Here is a 23,484-nt window from a genome sequence, read left to right as displayed (position 1 = left end):
TGATGCCAATGCCTGTGTTCTGGCTCATCATAATACTAAAAATAAAACAGGCATGTCAAAGAATTGATGGATAGATGGATGAATGAATTTGTGATGTATAGTAAATTGCATCAGAAAGCATGGTCTATACTTAGATAAGCTATGGTAAAGTGCAGAATTATTGAATTTGTTAAATTAACCACACAGCAGGTAAGTACATTACTTTTTTTATTTTTGGGACAGAAAAGAAAGTCTAAACAAAATAAAACATGAAAAGAATGTTTTACTGAAATATGCTTAATGCTGTAAACACTAAAACATTGTATAATAGTATTTCAAGAACAGTTAACAAAAGTGCCTTAACCATTTAACTAAAGTGATTTCAGAAACTGGTGTTTGAACAAGGATCAAGGCAAATAGGGGAATTGTGCAACCAAGGATTTTTTGGTATACGATTTCAGATATATTGCTGCTACATTAGCCAGTCACCTGATTCATTAAGATCCTATGTGCATTTAGACAAATACCTATGATAACTAAAAAAAAAAAAATTAAGAGCTCTATATCTATGGCATAATGGAAGCTTTTCATATATATAATTCATATATATATATAATTATATATAATTAGGAAGCTTCCATTATGCCACAAACACACACATACACACACACACATAATAAATACATATATAAAACCTGCATAAACCAGGTATTGTACTGCCCAAGAACTGAAAAATGTGAAACTAGTGAAACAAATTGAAATTAATTAATAGTCGGGACAGAAAATTGTCATACTGAGAATCAACTTAGGCACTAAATCCAAAACATTAACCAGAAATCATTTGTATCACTATTTATATGGCCAAAATCATGTTGTTCCTGCCTTTCTTTAACCATTCCATAGTCTCTACATTTACTATGCCATTGCCTGTCATGTGACATGAAAGTAACAGGATGTATTATCAGAGTCCCTGTAAAAGAAGGTGGACTTTGCATCAGATCCTCTAGGATGAAACCTGAAAACAATGAGGATCAACTTTAAAATCTTTGTTAGTTAGGACTCACAGTGGCAGATGGGCAGTTTTTTGGCTTTGGAACCCTGCAGATTTTGTTTTCTTCCTCCAGCTTATCTGGAATTTTTTTTTTCTAATATCCTGGTCCTATGACCTTATCATCTTCAGATACTCCAAAAACTATACTATATGTAAGAACTCTACATTTCAACTATTATATATGTATTTATGTAATCCTATATTGATTCTTTTTTGTTATTCATGCATTATTCTTATTAACTAACTTAATTAGTTTTTCCTTTTCTTGTAAATTTTTCCTTTGAACATCCTGTAAAGAACAAATAAAACTTGTTGTTATGCACGGGCTAGTCTTGAGTCTGAAAGCAGAACTGGTGCAAAGACCGGTGAAAGTAAGTTGGGATTCCATTTTAGAAAACCTGGATTCACCCAAATCTGTGTTTTTGGAACAGATTAAGGCAGAATTATGTGTTGTCAAAGATGTGGATAACTCACTAATCCTGGTTTTTGGAATGGTTTAATTATCTTTCTGTTCCAGAAAGATACACTTGCTGAAATCCAGCTTAGTTACTGGGGCAACCTATATTCTGAAACTAACCTGCAAATATATATAAATATATACAGTATAGCTTATATATTGTGGACCACCAGGGGGCACACTAGCCGCCCCAACAGACATGGGACACAAGAGTAAACACACATTTTATTTACCCCAACGTGGGAGATTCCTACCCCCATTTCCCACATGTACAGCTCAGTCCCAGGACTGCACAAAACACACTTGGTCTTCTCCCACCCGACTCTGGCTTCCAAAGTAGTGGCTGTTGGCTCTTTTATAAGACACCTGGAAGTGCTCCAGGTGCTGGTTGGTCTACTTCCAGAAACACTTCCAGACGTGGCAAGAGTGCTGCAATCAAGGGCTCAGCAGCAGCTGCAGCACCCACTGACGGTGCCCACAGAACCCAACAGGGCTGCTTCAAGCTCTAGCTTCCATGGTGCCCTGTGGGAGTTCAAAACACCAGTGCAACCTAGGGGGGCTGCCACCTAGCACTCTGGGGGAGGTAATGCTCTGGATATGCTCCTTCCACCAGTCCTTCCAATACTGTATATAAGTTTAACATGAAGGATTAACATTTTGAAGTTGCAATAATTAAGGAGCACAATCATAAAATCAAAGTTCATATACGTCCTGTCAGCTGCACTATTTAAAAAGCAGATAAAAATGACAAAATGTTGAAAATGTCATGACCTTTCCTGAATGAACAATCAATATAGAAGCACATTTAATCAAATTTCGCATAGAAAAACATAATCAGTGCAATGTCTGAAAGTGAACATGTCATGTTTTAGAAGGTTCCTCAGATGTAAAATGGCGTCAAATGTAAAATGGTAACATTCATGCAAACACTTCTTTGAGCATGCCAGAATGTCCGATTATGTTTTCTATGGGCAGAATTTGGTGAAGGAGTTGTAATTCTGTGTCAATTGTTCTTTTAGAAATAGGCATGACATTTTCAATATTTCGTTGGCATTTTCTGATTTTTAAAAAGGGCAGCTGACAGGACATTTACAAACTTTGATTTTATGATTGTGCTCCTTAATTATTGCAGCCTCAAAGCATTCATTCTTCACGTCAAACCTGCTATTTGCAGGTTAGTTTCAGAAGTCTCTAAGTCTTGCACTGTGGTAGCCACCAATAAGAAAATGGGAGTGTCAATCATGTGGATCGGACACTCACATTCTACCTTCTCATGCACAAGCAAAAGAGAAAACAGTATAAGAAAAACACACTAAGAAACAAATTTATGTTGTCCCGAATGTAACACCGGGCTGAGCACTGGTGAATGTTTCAAAACATATCATGAAATATGCGTGCTAAACCTGCATCAGGACAACAGTGAACATTACACATACCTTTCCTACTGTATTTATGTTGAAGTTTTGATATATGCATGTTTCTGTTACACATAACATTTTTTTCTTGTTAAAAAAAAACAATTTTTCTACAGGGGTAAACATGACAAGGTTTCAACTAACAATAAACAAATATTATATTCAAATCCATCAGAACTTACAGGTCTGTCTGATTGTGACACAAAACTAAACTCTATATCTCTTTTACCATATTATAATTAACTAGCTGCGTAAGCCTGTGCTGTAAAAAGCTCAGGATCCTAGAAACTATTGAAATCGTCAGAAAAAAATTGAAAGTTAGAGATGTCAAGTAATTGAATGGAACTACTCTGGTCATCTCTCTCCTAGGAGGATTCGTTTTGTCAACGTGCTTGCATCGCTTGTGCATTAGTGGCGGGAGGAAAAAAAAAAGGAATACTGTTTTGCCGATGTTAGCGGCTAAGCGCCTTTTTCTTTCTTCAGAGGTTTAGTTTTGTCGATGTACTTGCCTCACTTGTGTATTAGCGGCGGGAGGAAAATTAAAAGGGATACCGTTTTGACGATGTTAGCGGCTAAGCGATTTTGTCTTTCTCTGGAGGTTTCGTTTTACTGACATGCTGGCCTTGCTTGTGTTATTAGCAGCTAAGCGAGTTTTCTGTTTCCTCTGAGATGTAGCCCTTACCCCGACTCCACCTCTCACTTCTAGGCCGGACAGAAAAACACACACACTTCCACATGTAGACGTTTATATATAAGATGAAATTAAATACAATTTAATATGTATACATAAAATAAAATGGAAATGTATTTGTGAAATAAAAATTAAACTAATATACAACTAAAAATATAGCATTAAAATTAGTTAAATTTAAAATGAATTTCCAAGTAAGTTCAGAAATAACTATAAACAGACAAAACTAAAATATCCTTGGCTCCAGCCATGTGTACATCATAAACTAATAGGTGATAAATGCTGGAGGTCACAGCAGTTTGCATATTCATGACATGTTGGGCTGACCAGATAAGCATCAGACTGTAGGAATAATTTTGTGTAAGACATAAATAAGAAAAAATGCATTTATCATATGGAATCCTTTTGTAAAATAATTGAATCCATTCTCTGTAGGTGCCTTTTCTTTTATAGGGTCAAAAGCCTATCACGGACAGCATCAGGTAAATGGTGTTATAGGCTAATTTTACAGGCAGTAATTTTCTTGCATGACATTGTGGTGTGGGAGGTGCATACAATAATCAACTATTCAGTGTCCATGCATGCAAAACACCTTGTTATCAATGCAAATGAGAACAGCTATCATTGATTAAATTGTTGCTTATAAGGCACTCGAAGAAAAACCATGAAGTTATATAATAATTCTATAAAACATAAGGAAACAGGACTTGTAAAGAAGCAATATTTACCAGTTTATAACACCATTCCAGCCCAAACAGGTATTTGCAGTTGATTTAAAATTAGTTATTGCTTGCCGGCACAGCTGGTTATTTCTGCCTGAGATTTTCCATCATATGCTAAATGAACAAATACATGTATAAATAAGCAAAGCCACTGGAATTCCGTAAGTGTTCAGTTGTTCAAGACAGGATTAATTAATTGACACACACAGTACTAACAAAAACTCTAATAATCTTTGATAAAAGGCACTCTGGAATGTGTAATTAAGGAAAAACTGCCCATTGAACAAAGTCCTACTCATAGTCTGATTTAGTGTATTTTCTGTCTCTACGTTTTTGGAAACTATACTTAAATTATACCTTGCTTACTGGAAATATATGTAAATATATTCAGGTTTTATTACCTTAGAACTTGACAGTATTTATAGCACCTATTTAATTCTGTAGAACTAATAAATAAGGTGTATAAAAATAAATAAAAAGGAAGAGGTTTATTCAGTGGTTATAGTCAGATCACCATCCCACTTTCCAAGGACCTGCTGTGTTTGATTGACATACACAAATATGTAGCAGACATTTTGCATGACAGCTGACAATTAAAAAAAAGTGTTTGCATTTATTTAAAAAAATGTTTGTCATTATACAATCATACCAAAATACTATTCACGGTCTTCCCCTGGTAAGGTCAGTATGCTGTAAACATCTGTAAATACAACATAATAAAATAAAACACAAATATTTAAAAAAAAAAACCACAAAATACCATGTATCATTAACATTCTGTAAAAGTACCTTTATATGCATATATCTACACATATTTTATATAGTAACAAGTAAATAATAATTTATAAGTAATTTATACTAATACCAACTGCAGTAAAAGAGAGTGAAATATGACTTACGTCCACACAGGTTCCTGGAAAATTAACAATCAGGGCCCATAGTCATTAGGAAACAGACATGTGGTTAAAACAACCAGACCAAACTATGCTGCAGCATTCTTCAGTGCTGTACAGTGCAGGTCAAGCTAATGTCTCTCATCTACTCAGTAGTGCTATTTCAAGGTCATAGCCAAGCATCTTCCAGAATATTGAGAAAAGACAAAGAATTGTCAAGACTCAATCATGTCACAATAACTAAAGGAATTACTGAATAAAGAAATATGAACAGCAGATCCAACAGGTGTATGTTATGTTGGTAAGTTGAAATAGTGGCCCTTCAGCCAATATTTAAATGTGGAAAGCGATAGAGCATCCCTAATATGGGCTTTCACCTTATTTCAAGGTTTTGATGGCCATTCAGCTAAAGCTCTTATACACTCAAATGTTTGATCTGTCTTGTAAATTGTAAAAGGCTCAGCATCTTGTGATCATGACATTGGCTCTAAGCTTTAGTAAGGTTTGTAAAAATTAATGTAAATGGATTGAAGCCATGTCAGAACTCATAGCCAATACAGTTATGGAAGGACTGACAATATGGTCAGATGTTTGGGTGTTTCTCTTATGCAAATCTAATTATTTCAACAATTCTTGCTTCGGCAATTTATTTAGCGTTATTAAAAATATTTTTGTATACTTTCTTACAACATATTTCATACTCATTGATGCATTTTAGGGCCTTTACTTGTAGCATTGCCATGAAGACTTACTGGGCAACAGCAATGTGTGATGTCTGTTTTGTGACAGGATAAAAGGTCAACATTGACTTTATAATTATGTTTTCATCCGAGATTGTGGATAAATCTCTTCAATTTCTAGATGTGCATTTCTCTTTGGGCAAAGACTTCTGCAACATGTTTTGACTCTGGCTTTGAGCTTGGGTTTAGTTTTGGGCTTTGGTGAAAGATCATTCTGACTTCCTAGTAATCAAACTTAATGCTTTGTTTTTTAAACTACATCTCATTTCCTGGTATGCTCTTTTCAAGCCTATGTAGAAAGCTTGAGGATTCAGTTCTTTATATGGAATTACTTAGTCCTTGTCACTCCTGGAAAAAAAAAATCTATCTTGATATTTAACAAAAAATATGACAATACTGCCAATTTATATCTGAAGACACAGTTTTCTTATTATACCACTACTGCATTAATGGGGTTGAGGAGTAGACTTTGACTTGACTATGCAAAAACCATCCATTCACATGTAGAGAGTACTTTTTCAATCTTGATTTGAAGGTACAATCATTAATACTGAGATCCATATATACCTTGATCTATGTTTTTCTTTGTTCATTGTAATTTATCACAGAAACATAAATTTTGATTTCTGGATGAGTGTGCTGGGCATATTGGCAACTACCTTGAGTATTCCTAATATGCAAATAATTTCATCATAAAAAGATGGTTCAAGGCATCTTAGTATTTGGAAATGGCCTTATCAGTGTTATCAGAGAATTGATTGTCTGAGATGAATATTCTACAGAGCACTGGCCAAAGTTCTAATTTAATAAAGAGTTGGTAGAACTTTGTTATTATCAGCTGATTAAGTCCACTTGTTTAGCAATGTCTAACCTTTCTAACTTATATTGGGACAATTTGGATGTCTGGCTCTTGTTCAGAAAGCGAACGCCACTTGGTTGTTTCACACGGACGCCATTTGGTTGTTTCACAATAATTAAGATTAGGTATATAAGTAGGCGTCACATTTTTGTTATCATTTTAGCCCTAAAATAGTGACTTAACATCAGGGACCAATTTTATTGACCTTAAGGTTAGTGTTTAGGAGAGGACCCGCCTGCAAGAATCTTCATCTCGGGTCCCCTACCTCTCGTTAGAAGATCGAACAAGTACTACAGTCGTCTGTTGGCATTAAACATCTGGCTGAAAGGCTTCTGCGAGAATCAAAACATCGGGTTCATAGACAACTGGGACCTCTTCTGGGAGAGGCTGCGTTTCTTCATGTGGGATGATCTGCATCCAAATAGATTTGGCGCCCAGGTCCTCTCCGAAAACATCGCTAAAGTAATTTGTCTCTCTTGACTGTCTATTTTTACTCCTAACCTTTTCCATAATGCTTTTGCTAAAATGTAATAATTAGGTAACAAAATCTTCCTCCAAAGTGCACAGTATTAATACTGTAATAACTAACCTCAATGCATGTAAAAAAAACTAGGCAGTGTGACATAAACGCGAATAACTTAATTACAATTACACCTCTTGATGAACAAAAACTATAAAAACAGATTATAGATTAAATAAAAATGTTGCACAGAGCTGCACTAATAAAAATAACTTAATTTCTATCTCGATTACCCATAACGCAATAATTTGAGCCAGCACATTAGTCAGCTTACACACAAAGCAGGTCATACGTTAGACTTAGTAATTACAAAAGAACAAAAAGTTAATGTGAAGCAGATCATTGATACTGGCCTACCAGACCATTTTCTCTTACTATTTAATATAGAAATACTGATAGAAAATATTCACAAAAAGCATATTGTTAAAAAACGCTTCTTTGATTCATCAACAGCTTCAAAATTTACAAACATTCTAAGCAACTAGTCCATTTGTAGTGCTTACTACAATAGTGAGAATAATGTGAATAGTAAGGTGGAAAATTGGAAAAATAGCTGAAAAGATAGTTAAAAAATCTTCTAGCACTGTTAGACCATGGAAGACCCAAAGAGTGCCTGATCTAAATAGAACATGCCAGAGAGCTGAGCGTAAATGGAGAAAAACTAAACTGATTATCCACTATGAGATACTGAAGGTTAAAATAACAGAATACAACAACATAGTCCGTCTTGAGAGGCGGTGTTATTTCTCTAGAATTATAAATAATAATGCTAGTAATCCCAGAGTCTTGTTCTCTACAATTGATCATCTGCTAAATCCAGGTCACTCAATGGAATGTCTCCAAAATACTTCCAGTGAAACTTGTGAGGCTTTTGCCGTATTTTTTAATCAAAAAATTAATGATATCAGAACTAATATAGTACATCTCCCCAATACGGATCCTCTTAAAACCCAGTACTCCATTATAAACAAATGAAATTCTTTCACCAGGATAGATTTAGCAGGTTTATATAAAATAATTTCTCAACTGAGACCCTCCACCGGTGTCCTTGACCCAATACCAACAAGTTTTTTCAAAGAAGTATTGGCGTGCTAATTGATCGTATTCTTGACATAGTAAACTTGTCATAAGATACGGGGGTCTTCCCGGACTGTCTTAAGACTGCTGTAGTTAATCCCCTGCTGAAGAAAAATAATCTTGACTTCTCTGCTTTTGAAAATTTTAGACCTATTTCTAACCTGCCTTTCTTAAGTAAAATTGTAGAGAAGGTAGTCATTATGCAGCTTAATGACCACCTCAATAAACATGCTATTCCTGATAAGTTTCAGTCAGGTTTCAGAACAAATCACAGTACAAAAACTGTGCTCGTTAAAGTAGTAAATGACTACTTTAACGCAGACAGAGGCCGTTTATCTGTTCTCATCCTCTTAGATCTGAGTGCCGCATTTGATACAATTGATCACAATATTTTTAGAAATCGCCTTAGTCAACGGGTGAGCCTCTCTGGCAGTGTCTTATATTGGTTTGAATCCTACCTGGCAGATATAAAATTATTTGTTAGTTGTGGTAATTATACTTCAAAGACACGTGATATTCTATATGGTGTTCCACAAGGATCTTTCCTGGGTCCGCTGCTCTTTTCGATTTACATGCTTCCATTAAGTCAGATTATCTCAAGGCATAACATGAGCTACCACAGTGATGCTGATGACACACCCCAGCATTCTTGATTCACTGACACAATGTCTCACTTGTGTTTCTGAATGAATGAATAGTAATTTTCTCAAATCAAATAAAGAGAAAACAGAAATTTTAGTGATTAGCAATAATGGAAATAATGAACTTATTAGAAATAAACTTGATGCATTAGAATTAAAAGTCAAGATGGAGGTAAAGAATTTAGGGATAACTATTTACTCTGACCTGAATTTTAAATCACATATTAATCAGATTACTAGGACAGTATTTTTTCACTTAAGAAATATATCAAAAGTTAAGACATCTTATACCATTGCAAGATGCTGAAAAATTAGTTCACGGTTTTGTTTTCAGTCAGCTAGATTACTGTAACGCACTCCTCTGAGGACTACCAAAAAAAGACATCAATCGATTACAGCTAGTGCAGAATGCAGTTGCTAGAATCTTAACTTAGAAAAGAAAATCTGAGCACATCACCCCAATTTTGATTTCACTACACTGGTTACCTGTGCCATTTAGAATTGACTTTAAAATACTGCTTATGATTTACAAAGCCTTAAATAATCTCACTCCATCTTATATTTCAGAATGTCTGACACCTTACACTCCAAATCGTAACCTTAGATCTTCAAATAAGGGTCTGCTTAGAATTCCAAGAGCTAAACTTAAAAGAAGTGGTGAGGCGGCCTTCTGCTGTTATTCACCTAAAATCTGGAATAGTTTGCCAATAGGAATTCACCAGGCTAATACAGTGGAGCACTTTAAAACACTGCCGAAAGCTTATTATTTTAATATGGCTTTCTCATAGCTTCATCTTAGTTAAATCCTGATGCTCTGTGTACTCAATTAAGTATCATTATTATTCATGGTGGCTCCAAAATCCGTACTAACCCCTACTTACTCTTCTGTTCCTTTTCCGGTTTTCTGATGTCCCTACATTGATGGATTAAAGGCCAGAAGTCCACATGACCGTCATCATCAGATTCTTCCATGTGAACTCTGAATACAATGAGGACTGATTGAGGTAATTTATGTTAAGTAGAATGTCTAGAGGAGGCTGGGCAATCTCATGGCCTTGGAACCCTGCAGATTTAATTTTTTTCTTCAGCCGTCTGGTGTTTTTTTTTTCTGTCCTCCCTGGCCATCGGACCTTCCTTTTATTGTATGTTAATTAGTGTTCCCTAATTTTAATTATTTTATTTTGTTTGTCTTTTTTCTCTTCATCATATAAAGAAAGCACTTTGAGCTACGTTGTCTGTATGAAAATGTGCTATATAAATAAATATTGTTGTTGTTTGAGCGAGGGGAAGGCCATCTCAAGTGGCATCTGCTTTCTGAACAAGACCTGGATCCACACATTGCTTTTATATTTTAGTTTCTTTTTGTTTCAATGCCTAATGACGAAGTGAAATCTGTTATATATTATGCATTTTATCAGCTGAGGCTGGCTTTATCAAATTTTAAGGACTAGGCAATTGTTAAGACCTCATTTGTATAACCACAGAACTGCAAGAGGGCTTACTTAGTCTTCATATAACTGTATGAGAGTAATGAAGATTGTAAATCTTATACAGTGCTATTTTTGAATAATGGCTTGACCTTTGGAACCAATTAACGTGCTGTATGGGTTTACATAGAACATGGAGCACCTTGCATTGCCGAGGATTCTTTTAGAACATTTATATAAGGTGTTAAATGCCAGCCATTTTTTTCCTTGTTATGTGTATCTGCTAAGATTTCATCTTGAAGTTATAAGACAAAGAGAAATGTATGAACTGACTGGGTACACCTGTTTAGGTGTCATCTTCTGTCAGTCATTTTAACAAGCTGAGGAAAAGGCAGTGAGTGTTTTCCATATGCTGCTCCAAGAGTGATTTTTTTTCCAGAAGGTGTAGAAACAGTACATAATATGTAGCACAATACAAACTTCTCCACCTCTAGTGCCTTCAGACTATATTTAGTGCTAGTGAATACAATTTTCAATATAATATTTTTGGTGGATTTTTCAATTTTGTATACAATACCTCCTGACATTAAGAAATCTATTACATTTAACATTTTTTTTTTGTAGCTCAAGACTGATCATACAATCAACAGGTAATTACCAGCTATGAATATCATAGGGCTTAGTCTCACAAATATCCACAATCACTTTCATGAGACCTTGATATTGAGAGGAGTAGGAATGGGTCTATTAAATAAACTGCCATCTGCAAATCAACTTGCAATCAGTAAACGATTGTGATTTGCATACAAGTTTGTCCTTTTCTAGGCTACTGTCCCATCGAAGACTTGTACCTGATGCTGCTGAGGAAAGCTCAGACTGACCAAAACCTAATAGTCTTAACAAAAAAAGCAGAGGCTGAAAATGGAAGGATTGAAACTTTATACTATAGAGACTCAGGCTAATTTGCTTGGTGGCTGACCTGGATACATTTCTCTGACTGACTTGTTTGCCTGCTAAGATAATTCATTTATTGGGCCCCTTTTACAAAATCCACAAGTAAAAATTTGATATTTCCAGTTCTCATCACAACCTTCCAAGAAGAGCCAGATTTTGTTTAAAGTGTAGTACACGTTACACAATAGTGAAGCAAAAAAAGTGGCCTCAGAATTATTCATGTCCTAATTAGCATGCTTGCAGGAGATGGACAACCTTGATTCAAAATAAATGGATGTCCCAAACAAATTAAGCTGCACTCTGATTAGTTTACAAATGTAATCAAAAGTCATCGGCATAGGCACATCAGACAAGCCTGGCAGAGGTAAGAAAAGATTATTTTTTTTATAGTCAGACAATAGTTGGAATGCAGTTATAATGATGGCAGCAGAATGTTGAGTACCAGTGGTCATTAAGCTGAACATTCATTTCTGTAAAGTTTTAACTCTTTCATACACTTGCAATAATAGTTCATGTAAAATTCATGACTTCTGTCAGTATTTTCAATGTACACTATCAGATAAATTCATGGCAGACAACACATGCAGCACTTTAAAACATTTTCTGTGAATCCTGGGTAGTAAGAAATGTAATGAAGTCTATGAATTTTCAGAATTTATATTCCTGCTCAAAACAAGTACATTCAATTTTCCCTCGAAAGAGTTCACACTAGCATTTTGTAAGTCTTTTCAGTTCAAGAGAAGTTATGTTTTTTCTATATGACAATGTGAAGTATACAAAAACGTTAGAGAGCTACTGGTGAAAATGACAAGAAAATGGAGAAATGCAAAATTTCGCACTAGCATACGACACTTAAGAAAGTATGGGAAGAAGAATTCACATTCCCTGAGATAAACAATACTTTTTCAGAGAAGTATTGTAGTACCAAAATGCACAATTACTCAGCATCGTCATGATCTTTGCATTCTCATTCTCATATGAAGATAATCAGTGCTTTAAATTTCCTTCATTTGCAATAATTTGTCTAATTATGGATTGAACACATCAGGGCCAGTATTATTCAATCGTCTCAGAGTTATTCCTGTCAAAGATAAGAAATTGTTCTACCTTAGAGTAGGACATAAAAAGTATTTACGAAGCATCATACACTAGGAGAATGTATTTGAGAATGAATAATGTAATGACTTAACGACACCCCTAGCTGCAAATTATAACTCAAAATGACATTTTGTAGTTTTGTAATACTAACGGCTAAAGTTACAAAACAAACATAACAATAATGAAATTCAAAGGACTACTGGAAAAAGAAAAAGTAAGACATAATAAGGTAGGATATTGCACTATACTGCACATAATGAGGCCACTCTGACGGAAAGACTAAGACATACACATTGAATTACAGTAAAGCCCAAAACTAAGCTATGTAGTGTCAAAGAATTCACGCAACACAGGAAAAGGTTTGGGGACAGCCGCCCGTATACTTGAAATAGGCTGCCAAAGATTAGGGTTTGGTTCAACAAATGAAAAGGTCTTGACAGACATCAATCCAAAACAGAACAGTTTGTACAGGGAAACAGGGCAGTTTTAAAGTCGGGCAGGGGAAATGACGTCATTCTGGCAGGAACTGGAAGTGATGTCTCCAGGGCTGGAATGGGAAGTGATGCCATCGGGTCTGGAACCAGAAGTGATATCATTGTGTCCAGGTGGAATTTCCCGTGATTGGTCTGGAGATGAAAAAGAGGAAGGATCAGTGCACTCCACCACCCCCTGGTCTGGCATGGAATTATTCCTTTTTGAACCCTTCAGTTGTTCTCCCATGCGCATGTGTGTGATAGTAACCATGAATGCTCCAAGGATTGTTCCTGCCTTGAGCCCTGTACTTGCTGGGATAGGCTCCAGCTTCTCCACAACTCTACTAAGGAAAAAGCAGGTTAAGAAAATGGATGGATGGATAGATGGGTAATCCATAGCCAACCTTTCAGATGAATCACCTTCCCACTATTTTGGCCAGGGGAAATGTTTCATAAAGTAAATGTTAATGAAACTATCCATCCAGCTATATCCTAACTTACAGGGTCACGGGGGTCTGCTGAAGCCAATCCCAGCCAACACAGGGCGCAAGGCAGGAAACAAACCCCAGGCAGGGTACCAGCCCACCGCAGGGTGCACACACAGCACACACTAGGGACAATCTAGAATCAGCAATGCACCTAACCTGCATGACTTTGGACTGTGGGAGGAAACCAACGCAGACACAGGGAGAACATGCAAATCTCCACGCAGGGAAGCGAACCCGGGTCTCCTAACTACGAGGCAGCAGCGCTACCCACTGCACCACAGTGCCGCCCATTAATGAAACTAGACACAGCAATTCTTGAACTATTTCTGAAGTCATGTTCAGTCTTCCAGGGTTCTTCCAGGGACTATCTTACACTGTGGCATGCCGTGCCTCTCTCCTTGATTCCTCCCTACCTCTTTTTATCCAGTGCACCTGGAATCTCCGCCTGACTGCTTGAACATTTCAAAATGTAACAAGAATGTTCTAAGGGCTTATGGACTGCAAAATTCAGCATACCTGTGTGACATTTTGCTGTTAATTACCCATCTAGCTCTGTCTATCACCAGGGCAATACACTGGCTACTACAATTCAGTTTCAAGCCATGATCACGTGTGTTAATACTGTGATATCATTTGTGATTCACAAATGCAGGCTCATCCAAACTTTGAGAAGTGTTCTTTATGTGCATACCGATTTAGATGAGTGCAGATTGCTTAAGAATAACCACCTGTGGAGTGGTGGGGAAATGTATAATGTGCACATTACCTCACGCATTTTAAAGACATTTAAAGTATAGTGCAAAATTTGAGAAATGCTTGGTTGTGGCATATCCAAATCATTGCTTTTGCAAAGCTGTATTACACACTTAATATTACACTCATTTCTCTTTCAACGACACTTTCATTTTGGCTGACAGTGCATGGTTTCTTAGTGAAAATGTAACAATCACGTAATATGCAAGATTTGCTATGAATATTATTCCATCTCTGTCAAATCAATATCTTTTAATAAGTGCATTGTTGCCCAAAACATTCAGCCTTTCCCGGGATGTGCATGCTGATCTCTGCCAGAATGCCATCTTCAGGCAGCTCCTAGCGAGTAAGAACAGCTCATGAGCTCTCCTAAATCATGTTGAAGTCAATGATCGTTTCCTAAATTAAGAAAACCAAAATGGTTTTACTCCTTCTCCAAATTTACAATTTTGAGCCATTTAGGACCATTTTCTTACTCTGAGACGCTTGATAAATATATACAGGCATATATAACTGCTTTTATAGAATTTTACATCTCTACATATCTCTACAATTCTTTTACATTAAGGCCTTCTGGTATTTCTCTAATCCACACCTCATATGTCATCTCATTGACTTGAACACATCACTCCAAATAGCTTTTAGTAAAGTCATCAGGCTGGGCTGCGGATATTAAAACAATGTATTCCGTACGGACAGGAAGAAGCACAATTGTTTGTGTGTTTTTAGTTTAATCAGATTGTGTTTGTCCATTATTGGTTCATAGTTCAAAATAAGAATACATTTTTATAATTAATCAATGCATAATCTAAATAATCGCGAAGTGTTTCCAATTTGTACAGTATGCTTTGGATGTCCTTTTCTATTCAGAGCATTTACCATGGAAAATAAAGCTTATAGCAATAATTTTAGCTAGACATATTAAGGGGCAAATATACTGCATATATATAAATGTCTGCTCATGGAAGTTTATGTGTCTGTCTGGCATGGAAGTGAGAGGTGGAGTCGGGGTAAGCACTCCACCTGAGAGAAAAAAGAAAACAAAACTTCTACACGTGGAAGTGTGTGTGTCTGTCTATCTGGCCCGGAAATGCGAGGCTACTACAGCATGAAGCACAAACAGCTGGCAAGGTGGCCCAAAGTTAACAAGTCAGAAGAAGAAAGCAACTCTGTTGCCAAAGTAAAACTGCAGAGAAAAGACAGAAACTCTTACGCAAGCGAGACGAACACATCGGCAAAACGGTATCCCTTTTACTTTTCCTCCCACCGCTAATACACAAGCAAGGCAAGCACGTCAGCACAACAAAACCTAGGAGAGAGATGCCCAGAGTAGTTCCTTTTAATTACCTGACATCTCTACATTTAAATTTTTGTTCTGACGATTTAAATATTTTCTAGGACCCTGGGCTTTTTACAGGGATCATTCAGATAGTATATATATATATATATATATATATATATATATATATATATATATATATATATATATATATATATATATATATATAGTCACAGATGCATTCAACAGTGGTTAGGAAACAAGGATACAAAATATTTTGAAATTTTTAAATTTATATTTATCATCAGGAACAAACCAGCTCATTTTCATGATCACTTATTTGATTTACATCAGCACCAAACCAAATACTAATGTTCTTGCTGTTGGAAAACTTACATTCTTTTAAGGAAAAGGGCAGGGATGATCTAAACCTTCAGGCAATTGGTCATTTTAACATTATCAGAAGCTTTGAGGTGTTAGCCATACATGTACTGTCATGCTATATGAAAACAAATGTCCATTCATCCACTCTCAAAGAACTGTCCCTTTGGTTTCTTCTGTAAAAGAGCAGAGTCTATGGAATCTTTTGTTAGCAATTTGTACATACTTTAATAATAACTGTAGTTCTTATTAAGTGACCATGTCTTTTCTTATAGTATAGCTCCAGCTTTTATGACCCATTGTCTCCAGCTTTTATGACCCATTGTTATTTTAAATTTATTTTGGAAGAAATACATTTTTCTTTAATAAACTAAGATGTCCTAGAACAATTATTTATCCTTTGGGATCCTCTGAGTTCGTACCTTTTACTATACTTCGATTTTAATTCCTCCTGTGCTGGATGGCACATTGGGCACCCGGTGGTGCATTTGGTGCCAACCAAATGCCACCAAGCTCGGTCAGCAGCAGCTGCTATGCCAAGTTAACTGCACAAAACCTCTTGGAGAATTCTTTGAAAATTACTTTTCCTCAACCTTTGTTTTTCCCCTTCTTTTTTGCTTCTATGGTGTAACTAATTTCATTATGCTCCCTTTTGTGGTATTCCAATGAATTGGCATGTATATGTGTTGTTCCAGCTACAGTTTTTCTATTTTCCTACAGTTAGGTCTTGCTAAGACCCTGCATCCATCTTATGGTGCTCTCTTTAGCCTGCAATTCCCTTCCATCCAAGTATCTCACTATAGCATCATATGCCAGCTCGAAGCTAAAAGGAAATGATCAAATAGGCAAGTTATTACAATTATAAGGCTGAAGAAGCACTAACAAGTACAGATGTTTCTCTTATTATACATTTAAAACCATTATTTTAATGTGCAAGGCAGTTTGTCAAACACCCCTGATTATATCTGTAACCTTGTAAAAACCCTATATACCCTTAAGCTCTTTCTATCTGCAGCAGCAATGCTGCAAAGTTTAATATACATGGGGGAGAGAGCTTTTTCTTGTTATGTTACCTGGCTTTGGAATGCCCTGCCAGCAGGGAACAGAAATGCCCCAAAGCATGTTAGAAATAAAATGTATTATTATTATTATTGTTGAGGTACACTACAGTGGATATGTGATTTGGGCTGTTTTTGCCATTTTATTGTGTGCCTATTTTTTACTGAACATTTTCTTTACATTATTTTAGTATTTAGTTATTCGTTTACTTCATAGTTTCTGTATTATGAAGCATAGACCTTACAGTTTATTATTTTATTATAGTAGTGCAGGGGCCATAACATAACTATTATAGTTTGGTTAGTGTTGGTGGTAAGCAAGGAAGTGGTGTTTCCTTTTCACAGACTCAGACTTTCTGAAAAAAGTGCAAGAGGTCAGAACAGGAATTGAGCATGGTGCTCAAAACACTGGAAAACGGCAATCATGAAAATTTTACAGACAATACAATGGTTTTAGTTGTTTTTTAAGTAAACACCAAAAAATGAAGGTCACAATGTAGTAAATATAATATTCAGCTATGTTACAAGATATAGAAATGAAAGGTTAAAATATGTATAGCATACAATAGCATATTTCACTTTTTATAAACAAATTGCTTTAAATGTTTCCCACCACACACTTATTACAGCTACAATTCTGCTTACCCTGCTTGTGATTGAGTTGTTCTTATTTAATTCTGCTTGAAATCTCAGCATGTGCCTTTTCAGGTTTATCAAATAAAAAAATAACAAGCCGGGGAACTGCCTAAAACGCACACAAATTCAAAACAGCTCATTTGTAAGCAAACTCAACAGAACAAGTTAAGTGTTTGAATTTAAACTATAATAAAAATAAAAAAAACTCTAGTAAGTAAATTCTTCTCTTATCACTGTTTCATTATTGGTTTATTCTGTGATGTTTCAACCAATTAATCTTGCAATATAATTTTTAACAAGGATTTAAACTGTAGAAAAATGAGAAAAATTACATAACATGAAAAATAATGCTTCAATATTTTCAAATTCCATCAAGATCATTGCAGGACTCTCAATCCATTTACTTTGAAATATGATTTTATATTTTTTTTGTAGCCCACTAGGTCACAGTAATAGTAGAATGAAGTGCTTGAATTTCAATAATTGCTTGAGCTTCAGCAGCTTACTTACAAAAAATTATTTTATTTTAATTATGGCTCACTACAGCAGGTGTCTTAGTTGTGAAGTGATTAGCCTCAGATTTCCATAATTAGCTTAGTCATAATTTGTGGACAGATGCCATATAATAGAAATCAATAGAAATGAAAAAAATTGGATGCGAGCATCAGTAGGCTTTGCGCCCTAGGAATAAAGTTACCCAAACTATTCTATAACATTTCAGTAATTATAGTATTTGGACTGTATTGCCAATAGATATCTATTACTTTATACCTTCTACATCACTGCATGGGGGCTTATTTTGTTCTGGACATGCTCTGTCTACAGACATGTCAAAGGACTTAGACTTTGTGAAGTGTGGTCTGCCTCACTTGGGGAGGCAAAATGGGGGGTGGGGGTCTGGGGGAGGAGAGAAAGAGAGCAAACTATTTCTGATCTGTCCTTTTTATCCCCACAGTTGTAAGTGCCAACACAACAATAGGCTTCATAGCCATATCTCCTGGCACTATATATCTATTTATCTATCTAACATTGGAAATTAAGATTAAAGCTATCATATATAATAATGTACTACTTTAATTTAAGACTATAAAATGACAACAAAAATTCAGAAGCAATCTCTCTATGACCAAACATTTAACTTTGTAAGCTGGAATATCAAAGGTGTCAATCACAAATTAAAGAGGAAGAAAGTATTCTACCACTTAACAGGTCTAAACTCCAAGATAGAATTTTTTACAGGAAACTCACTTAATCAGCAAGTATCAGTTTTGGTTGGAAAGAGACTGGACTGGACAAAAATTCCACTCCAGCTATACAAAGAAAACTAGAGGTGTGAGAATATTAATTCATAAAACTGATTTGTAGTATCTGATCCTGTAGGGCAATATGTGATGATGAAGGGATTAATTGTAAAGTGATTTTGATATATATCTGTGCACCCAATGTGAATGATAGAGACTTCATCCAAAACATATTTGCATACATCCCTAACATGAGCACTCATAAAACTATAATGGTTGAAGACTTTAATTGTGTTTTAAATTTAGATCTGGATAGGTCTTCAACTACAACACTGATAACATATAATACTGTGAAAATAATCACACAGTTTTTAACTGATCATAATTTATCAGACCCATAGAGATTTCTAAATATCTGTACTTAAGAGCATATCCCTTCTTCTTACCAGTACATCATTGCTACTCAAGAACTGATTATTTAAATAGATAATTTCTTGCCCACGACCAAATCTTGCAAGTACAATGCAATTGTTATTTCCAAACATAAACCCTCTGTTCATGGAATTCAAATCACTATGTCCCACATAATCATCTCGCAGCTGACATCTTAACCCCCTATTATTAGTGGATGAGAACTGTACAGAATTAATATCCATGCAAATTGATTATTTTTTAGAGGCAAATGCATCCCCAGAGGTTTCTGCAGGAATACTGTAAGAAACTCTGAAGACATTTTTAAGAGGACAGATTATCTCTTATCTCTCCCACAAAAATAAATTGGAAAACCAAGAAGGCCTCAGAGTTAATCATTGAAATTACCAGAACAGATCAACAGCACAGCAGGTTTCACCATGAGGCACTTTTAGGAAAAGACAGGTTTTGCAATCAGAACCCAACCTCTTGACAACAACAGAAACGGAACACCTTTTTAAATCACAACATCCTTACTATGAACACGGAGAGAAAGCTAATAATATCTTAGACCAAGAAATCCACAAGCAGGAAGTTCGCAAATCAATATCAGTAATTACCAACACAGATGGACATAAAATCATTGACCATAAAAATGTATGCACACATTTAAAGACTACGACAAGTCCTTATATTCTGCTTAGTTAAAAGAATACAAGAAACAATCTAACGTGTTTTTTGATACATTATGGATACCACAGCTAGATACTGTCAGTGCAGGGGAACTGGATAAACCTCTGACACTAACAGAATTGCTCAACACTATATACTCACTTCAGAGAGGGAAAGCACCAAGTCCTGATGGTTACCCTGCCGAATTTTATAAAAGAATTACAATTAAGTTAGAGCTTCTTTTAATAGTAACATTTATAGAAGATAGAGACAATAAGATTCTACATCAAACTTTACACCAAGCATTAATTACCATTTTTGCTATGAAAAATAAAAGGACTTATTACAATGTGCATCATATAGACCAATCTCATTTCTGAATAACTCTCCAAAGTTCTCACTAAAAGGATTGAGAAAGTACTCCCTTCGGTAATATCACAAGACCAAATCAGATTTATTAAAGGTAGACACTTGGCTTCCAATCTTCGATGTCTATTTAATGTAATATATTCACCCATAAAGTCTAACACTGCAGTGATATTATCTTTGGATGTGGAAAGTGCATTTGATATAGTTGAATGTGACTACCTATTCACCACATTGCAAAAATGCGGGGTTGGACCAAACATATATGCATGGATCAAACTACTAAATACTAGTTCAGAAGCTTCAGTTGGTATTAACAACATTTCTGATTACTTAAAACAAGAACGCGGTACTAGACAAGGATGTCCCAGATATATATATATATATATATATATATATATATATATATATATATATATATTAGACCCACAAAATTCTGTGCCTGCAGCATTAATTGCACTAGCAGAATTTCAAAAGATATCTGGACTCAAAATTAATTTGAATAAAAGTGTGTTTTTTCCAGTGAATTCTCTAGCAAACAGCATTAGATTGGACACCTTCCCTTTTATCATTGCAGATCAGTATACATACCTAGGGGTAAACATAAAAAGTAAATATAATGCTCTTTTTCAAAAAAATGTTGCTGTCTGCTTGGAAAAATTTAAAAAAGACTGGCATAGAGGGACTACCCTCCATCTTACTTTAGCTTGGAAAATTAATAATATCCTCCCTAAACTTCTGTTTTTATTTTAAAACATCCCCATATATATTAAAAAATCATTTTTTTTAAGAAATTAGATTCAATTATAACTTAATTTATTTGGAATTCAAAATATCCGTGCATCCAAAGGGTTATCCTACAATATCCTAAATCAGAAGGTGGCATGTCTCTACCTAATTTTCAATTTTATTACTGGGCGGCAAATATACAAGCTATAAAAACCTGGACATTGACAAAAATAGATGAAAACACAAAGGTTTGGTGTGCAATACAAATGAAATCCTGCAGTACTTCTTTATATTCCCTGCTTTGTACACCAGTAATTACATGGTATTCTCAATATACTAACAACCCAATTGTCCTTCAGTCACTCAGACTATGGCAGCAATGTAGGAAGCCTTCAAGTTAGAGAATATTTTATCTGTGGCATCTCAACATGATAACCACCTATTTTCACCCTTCAAGCTTGCATAGTTTTAAAATGTATGGGATTTCTATATAAATAATGTCTTTGCATCCTTCAGACAATTACACTCCAAATTAGCTTCTCCAAATTAGAAACTTTGCTAAACAAAATCTGCTAAATTTTCCTCACCTCCCACCTATTTCTGTTCCAGAAGAAATATTGATCAGTCTTGAAGATTCATACAGCATTTATATAATATATAAAACATTTTAAAGTCCCTTCCTTTAGAAGATCCCAGAGTACATGGGAAAAGGATCTCTCATGCAACATTTCAGAAAAGGAGAGGAAGGCAGCCATGCACAGAATTCACTCTAGCTCCATATGCGCAAAGTATTCAGTTATTCAACTTAAAATCTTTTATCAATCACATCTATTTGGTTTAAAATTGTCTAAAATGTTTCCAGGGCAAGAACCAAACTGCAAACATTGCAACCAAGTTCAAGCCTCAGTAGACCCCATATTTTGGGAGTGCACCAATTTTACATCATTAAATGCCTATCAGACAGCATTGGTGTCATAATCACTCCTAATCCTTTAACAGCTGTGTTTGGTTTACTCCCAGATGGGCTTAAGGTGGGGAAGGACAAACAAACTGTGATTGCCGTTGCTTCAGTAATAGCACATAGACTTATTTTGCTCAACTGGAATAATCCTAGCCCACCTCTTTTAAGCCAGTGTGTAACTGATGTTATATACTATTTAAAATTGGAAAAAATAAAATTCTCACTTAGCGGTTCTGTTCTGCCAGGATCTAATCAGTAACATTTTAGAGTTAGCATTTATACTGGGGAGAAGGACTTCTTTCCCTCTTTACTATTCTCAAAGGTTTACTCTGGTTGTTGGCCTTCCTCACTTTCTCATGGGTGGGGCCTGAATTAAATTCGGTTTTGTTATGTTTGACTTGATTGTATGGAACATTACATGATTTTAATAAATTCAATAAAAGATTAAAAACATGATTAACTGCTCTGATGCTGATCCTTCTGATCATAAAATATGTCATTATAATAGCAATTAACAAGAAGAATTCAGAATTAATTGCAGAATTTGAGGGTCCCTCTAGAGTACCTTTTTCTCTTGCATGATTTTATTCAAAAACTATTCAAAACATTGTCATCTCATTACAGCCTTAACTTTCAAGTTTGCTATTTTTCCGTCCACCTGTTTTAACTCTAGACCGTCCTCAAGAAACTGAGACACACAGACAAAATCACAGATAAACACACCCATCATCGAGTTAGGGGACCCTAAAATGTTGAGATACGCTGAAAAGTTGACATTTGACAATTTTTAATGAATCTACAGCTTTCACTCCTCCCCCATAGATGCTAGGTTATGTTAGGAGAGGGTGCAAAGCAAAGAAGAAAAAAAAAAGAAACAAATAGCCCTAATGGACAGTACTGTTAGTGAGCAGATGTATTAAACATGTTTTATGTATACAAAACAATCCTGTGATGAAGCGCTATGTTATTCAGTCTCACATTCTGAGGGACATGAGTTCAATTTCTGATCTATGCCTGTATTTTCAAATGTTTTCTGAAGTAATACACCGCAACTCTAACTTGCCTAAAATTGTCAAAATGACATACATTTGGCTCCACTCTTAGGAGTAGGAGTAAAAGCATTTTATCAGTTTTCCTAATTTGAGAAACTACTCCTAACTTCTTCAGGATTAAGTTAGCTCATGAGCTGTGGTGCAGTCATAGCATTGGTATCAGAAAACTACAATGCACCATCATGACGTCCAAGGAAGCTATGAAATGTTATCATGAGTATTGCTTTATGGTTCAGGCTGCCATAAAATTGTCATTCTCAGATGTGTACTCTTATTCCTAACGTAGAGTAAAAGTAGGATATTTCATAAATACCTCTCATGTCCTCCTCTGAGGCTGGACAAATGCTTATCCTGACTTTTAGTGCAATTCCTAGGAATAATTCTGAGTCACTTGTGTGGACTTTCCATTTTCTCCCAATTCTGGTAGGGTTTTCTCCAAGCACTCCAGTTTGGTCCCACA

Source organism: Polypterus senegalus, chromosome 11 (assembly GCF_016835505.1).
Source record: "Polypterus senegalus isolate Bchr_013 chromosome 11, ASM1683550v1, whole genome shotgun sequence".
Taxonomy (NCBI): Eukaryota; Metazoa; Chordata; class Cladistia; order Polypteriformes; family Polypteridae; genus Polypterus; species Polypterus senegalus.
This window is presented reverse-complemented; position numbering follows the sequence as displayed.